At 42.1% G+C, this 5,358-nt stretch overlaps 1 non-coding gene across 1 annotated transcript; it reads right to left on the bottom strand.

Annotated features, from left to right (window-relative positions):
• Positions 1–1,864: 1,864 nt before the first annotated feature.
• On the bottom strand, positions 1,865–1,948 carry Trnal-cag (transfer RNA leucine (anticodon CAG)). Its single transcript has one exon. It is a non-coding gene; the product is annotated as a tRNA-Leu (tRNA).
• Positions 1,949–5,358: the final 3,410 nt, after the last annotated feature.

Genomic DNA, 5,358 nt, shown 5'->3' with positions numbered 1-5,358 from the left:
AACAGTTGTGGCAATTACTTTTGAAATAATTAGAAGTTTGATAACATCATTTCCATCTGTTTCGCTCTCGTTTGACTAGCCCTTTCACTACAGTGTAAAGACTACGAGGGGCGTTTGAAAGTCCGTGTAAAGTTCAAGAAATGGCACCACAATCGCGTATCGAGGTCATGTTTAGTTAGTAGCAAGTTTTGAAGGAATTCACATCAAGTTTCACCCATATTGGTCTATTTCTTTGTGTTCGGCATTCGTGTGAATCAAGGAAGTCAAAAAATGGAAGAAGAAGAACTTCGTGTGGTGATTAAACATTACTTTATGAAAGGCAAAACGCCTCAGGAAAATAAAGGGCAGCTTAATGAACATTACCTGCATCTTCAATTAGAACAGTTCATAAGCGATTTTTCAAAATTTTCGGAGTGGCCGCATAGGCACAAGTTATGCTGAACGTTCTGGACGACCTGTGGAGGTTATGACTCCAGAAATCATTGATAAAATCCATGATATGGTGATGGATGACAGAAGAGTTAAGGTGCGTCAGATTGCTACTGCTGTGCGCATCTCGAATGAATGGGTACCTAATACTTTGCATAAACATTTGAAAATGAGAAAACTATCCGCAAGATGGGTACCGCGATTGGTCATGCTTGACCAAAAACTGAATCGTGTAGTGCTGCAAGGATGGTTTGCAGCTGTTCAGAAAGAATCTGCAGCAGTTTAAGCGTCGTTTCGTCACTGTGGATCAAACATGGATACATTACTATACTCCTGAGACCAAACAAAAATATAAATAATGGGTTACCAAGAGAGCCCTTGCACCATAAAAGTGTATGGTGACTGTCATTCGCGATTCGTAAGGGGTAACACTCATCGACTATCTGGGAAAAGGTAAAACCATGACACATGCATATTATTCAGCGTTACTGGATCGTTTGAAAACCGAGCTGCAAGAAAAACGATGGTCGTTGGACCAAAAAAGAAATGTCCCTTTCCATCACCACAATGCACCAGCACAGCCCTCTGCAGTTGTGGTCACAGAATTAACTGAAATAGGATTCCTACTCGTTTCACATGGCCCCTATTGTCTAGACTTGACTCCCTCGAACTACTACTCGTTCCCTAATTTGAAGAAATGTCTGACAAGACAAAGATTTTATTAAAAAAGAGGTAGTTAGAGCAACAAATAGATAGTTTGCAGACGTTAACAATTCTTATTATTCGGAAGGGATCAACAAATTAAAATAGCTTTGGACGAAGTGTATAAGCCTAAAAGAAGACTAGGTCGTAAAATAAGAAAGGTCTACCCCAAACACACACATTTCTAAGTGCCTTACATGACATGAAATATGTCTTTTTAGCTGTAGATCTGACGTAATGTCACAAGTTGGTTCTGTAAAGGTGTGTGGATGAAGTGATTCTACACTGAAGATGGATGTAGTTATAGCGGATACAAAAAGAACCTTTATTGATGTTTATTTACATTCATGAGACTTCCATGCTGCCAGTGTTGATGATGAGTACAGAAAATACACCAAAACAGCGTCTTTTAGTCTGCCAAGATCTAACCTGGCTGCAGGGTCTAGCATTAACTGTGCACTACTGATGTGGTTGCTGAACCTCAGTGGAGTATCACTTAGTCGACCCACTTTTATTATTTTAATTCCACCATAATTTCAGATAACAGAAATTATTGAATAATCGTTCCTGTTTTCTAAATCACAAGTTATGTTAACGCAGGGAAACATCAACGCCATCTGCCACATACTTCGGAATGAGATTTGGCAACACACCTATGCGGTCTCTATGTTCCTGGTTACACGTTTATCGACATGCGCAAAAATTAGAATCTAACGACCTTCGTGAAAATTTTTGTCAGGAGTGGGATTCGAACCCACGCCCACAGAAGTGGACTGCGACCTGAACGCAGCGCCTTGGACCGCTCGGCCATCCTGACAGCCGTTAAAGATGTAATGTGCGACATTTTCTCTCCCACATTCCGCTTTCGACAAGTAGGCGAGAAAATGAGTTGCAACAGCAGAGCGAGTTCCGAGGTGAGCGATGGCGTGTGTGGGAGTCACAACGAGCAGTCTGTCGCTCAGCGACCGTTGCGCTGTGCTCCGGCGTTGCGCAACTCTGAGCGTAAATACTGCAAGAGGCAGTCCAGCGACGTGACGTGGTTCGAGTCTGGGCTAAACTGCTTTTTACAGCTAATGTGTAGATTCGAATCTCTTGAAATGCGGCATTTTCACTTGAAATTCGTGTTCATACGCTAGTTATTCAATTTGCTTCTTTATAGCGATCTCGAAACAGATATCACCACAGATGTAAATAAATTTCTGTTATTCTCACTTCAGCAGGGGAAGGATGATTAAATAATGTGCAGGGTTGCAAACAAAGTTCTGTATGGAAAATAAAACTGAGAGAAGAAAATGGACTGTAAAGTGAGGGAAACTTTTGGAACTCTGAGTATACATACAGTTGTTTAGAGGCAAAAATGTGCTATGTGATACACATGTACTACTGATTGCTATTACTAATATTATTGTTATTATGATTATTGTTATTATTATTCATGATGAAAGAATGTTAGTTCATTATACACTGAAGACACGAAAGATGAGCTCTAGAAGCGAAAGACTTTGTGTAAGAAACTTCTGTTGAGTCAGCATTCTTACTATTGATTTGATGTGGTCCGCCACGTATTCCTTTCCTGTGCTAACCTTTTTATATCAGAGTAGCAATTGCAACCTTTGTCCTCAATTATTTGCTTGATGTATTCTAATCCTTGTCACCCTTTATAATGATTACCCTCTACAGTTCCCTCTAGTGCTATGGAGGTCATTCCCTGATGTCTTGACAGATGCCCTGTTAACCTATCCCTTCTTCCTGTTAGTGTTTTGCGTATGTCCCTTGTCTAAACTATTCTACAGAGAAGCTCCTTTTTCATTACCTTACCAGTCCAGACAAATGGCAACACCCATCTTCAAATCACGTGGTCTGGGGGTAGCGTTTTTGACTAATAATCGAAACGTTCTCTGTTCCGGCTTAGAGTCCCGCCACTGCTTAAGTATTGAATAAAGATCATCAGCAATGGCGACCAAAGACTTTGGGCATAAGAAGTTCTTTTCACTCCGGTAAATGTCTTGTTAAGAAGGGCGGAGGGCGATCAGAGTTTCAGTTTAGACCCTTGGCACAAAGGAGGGAAACTGCTCCTAAGTGACGGAAACTCAGTAATGATGAACAGCAGAAGACAGAAGGCGATTAAAACCACAGAAATATAGGCGCATAAGGTGTATCTATAAGATGGAGGACTGTAATTGAAAAAGTGTGGTGATGATGTTTTCTTCGGCAAAAAATTTCGGACTTGTGCCTCATTTGGATCTCCAAGAGGGGACTACGAAGGCAGAATGTCCATAAGAAAAATGTTGAACTAATAACGAAATGATAAGGTTATGCGAGACGGTGTGTGGGATGTCAGGAGACTGAACATGGTAGGAGGTGGCAAGTCTGAAAATCAAATTGCTAAGGCTCAGTCGAGATATAGTGTAGGGTAAGTAATGTGAAGTGCAACGTAGACAAGGCTTTATGGTCAGATGAGTATACGGTAACACCAACAGCAACAGAAAGGGTATAGCAGTGAAGGACTATGAACAGTTCGGTTATAGGGTTGCTCTCATTAGAGTCGACAGCAAATCGACAACCATTATTCAGGTATACATGCCGAAGTTGCAAGCTGAAATGAAAGTGATAAGGAAAGTAGTGTCGACACAGAACAGGTAATTCAGTTCGTAAAGGCAGATGTAAATCTAGTAGAGATTTGAGATTTCAGTGTGACTGTAGGGGAGGGAGCAGGAGAAGAGCTTAAGGACAATATAGATTTGGTAACAGAAACGAGAGAGAGGAATGTCTAATAGAGTTCTTTTGTGTTAACAGAAGAGCCAACACCGTATCACGTGTCCACGCGTTTTATCTCACGCAGGCTGGCGTGAGGAGGGAAGAACTATACTGACGTGAGGTCTGGAACATGACAGAAAGCAGACGTAATTAGTTTGATAGTTAACTTTAATCCATTAATGATGAATGTCGCTCTTGGCGGTACATTAGTCACAATATTATCTGTTCAGAATACATTCTTGAAGTAATTATAGTAACTGAATATGGCGCCTTGCTAGGTCGTAGTAAACGACGTGGCTGAAGGCTATGCTAAACTGTCGATTCTGCAAATGAGAGCATATGTAGACAGTGAGCCATCGCTAGAAAAGTCCGCTGTACAACTGGGGCGAGTGCTAGGGAGTCTCTCTAGACTAGACCTGCCGTGTGGCGGCGCTCGGTCTGCAATCACTGATAATGGCGACACGCGGGTCCGACGTATACTAACGGACCGCGGCCGATTTAAAGGCTACCACCTAGCAAGTGTGGTGTCTGGCGGTGACACCACATTTCTCCCCCGCAATTCGGCGTAAGCGACGAATCGGAGCTGAAATGGAAGAGGCATATATATCGGTGGTAATAGTTGATTTTTCCCAGCACACTCGGTAGCTGGTTCAAATTCTGCGGCGTTGAGTACACGTCCCAAAAATAGCAACTCCCGAGCAAAAAACACACATTTGTCCTTCCGCAAGCGAAGACCATTTTGTCTCAAGATCTGAAATAATGTTCGGAGATTCGCCAAATGTTCTTCTTCCGTCTTTCTGGAGATCACAATATCGTCCAGATAATTTGCTGCAGTAGGGACCGACGCACAAACAGTTTGTAGATCTTGCTGAAACAATGCAGGGGCGGATGCACACCCAAATGGTAGTAGTTTGCATTGATACAAACCAAGACGCGTGTTAACCACCAAAACGCGCTGGGAGTCTTTGTCCACCGGTATTTACAAGTACGCATCTGCTAGGTCCAACTTAAAAAATATTTACCCGAGCACAGTTTGTCAAAAAGATCTTCCGGGCGGGGTAAAGGAAAAGTTGCAATCACTAGTTGTGGATTCACTGTTACCTTGAAGTCCACACAAAGTCTCAACTTTCCAGAAGGTTTTGGCAAATTTACTAAGGGTGATGCCCAGAGAGAAGCGTGCACACGTTCATTTACAGCTTGTGATTCCAAATAGTGTAATGTTTTTGCGACCTCATCACGCAACGCGTGGGGAACATTGCGCGCTCTGAAAAATTTCGGTTGCGCGTTTACTTTCAGTTCCAAATGTGCTTTATAGTTTTTAGTGCAACCGAGGCCCGATGCAAAAATGTCTGCAAATTCTTCACATAGGCGAGAAACACTGTCTGAATGCACAGTCTGATTCACTGATAGGACCTGATTTACTGTAGACAAGTTAAACAACTGAAATCAATCGAAACCAAACAAGTTCAC

This window comes from Schistocerca gregaria, chromosome 3 (assembly GCF_023897955.1).
Source record: "Schistocerca gregaria isolate iqSchGreg1 chromosome 3, iqSchGreg1.2, whole genome shotgun sequence".
Lineage (NCBI taxonomy): Eukaryota > Metazoa > Arthropoda > Insecta > Orthoptera > Acrididae > Schistocerca > Schistocerca gregaria.
The sequence above is the reverse complement of the archived record's forward strand: the minus strand, read 5'-3'. Positions and strand labels throughout refer to the sequence as shown.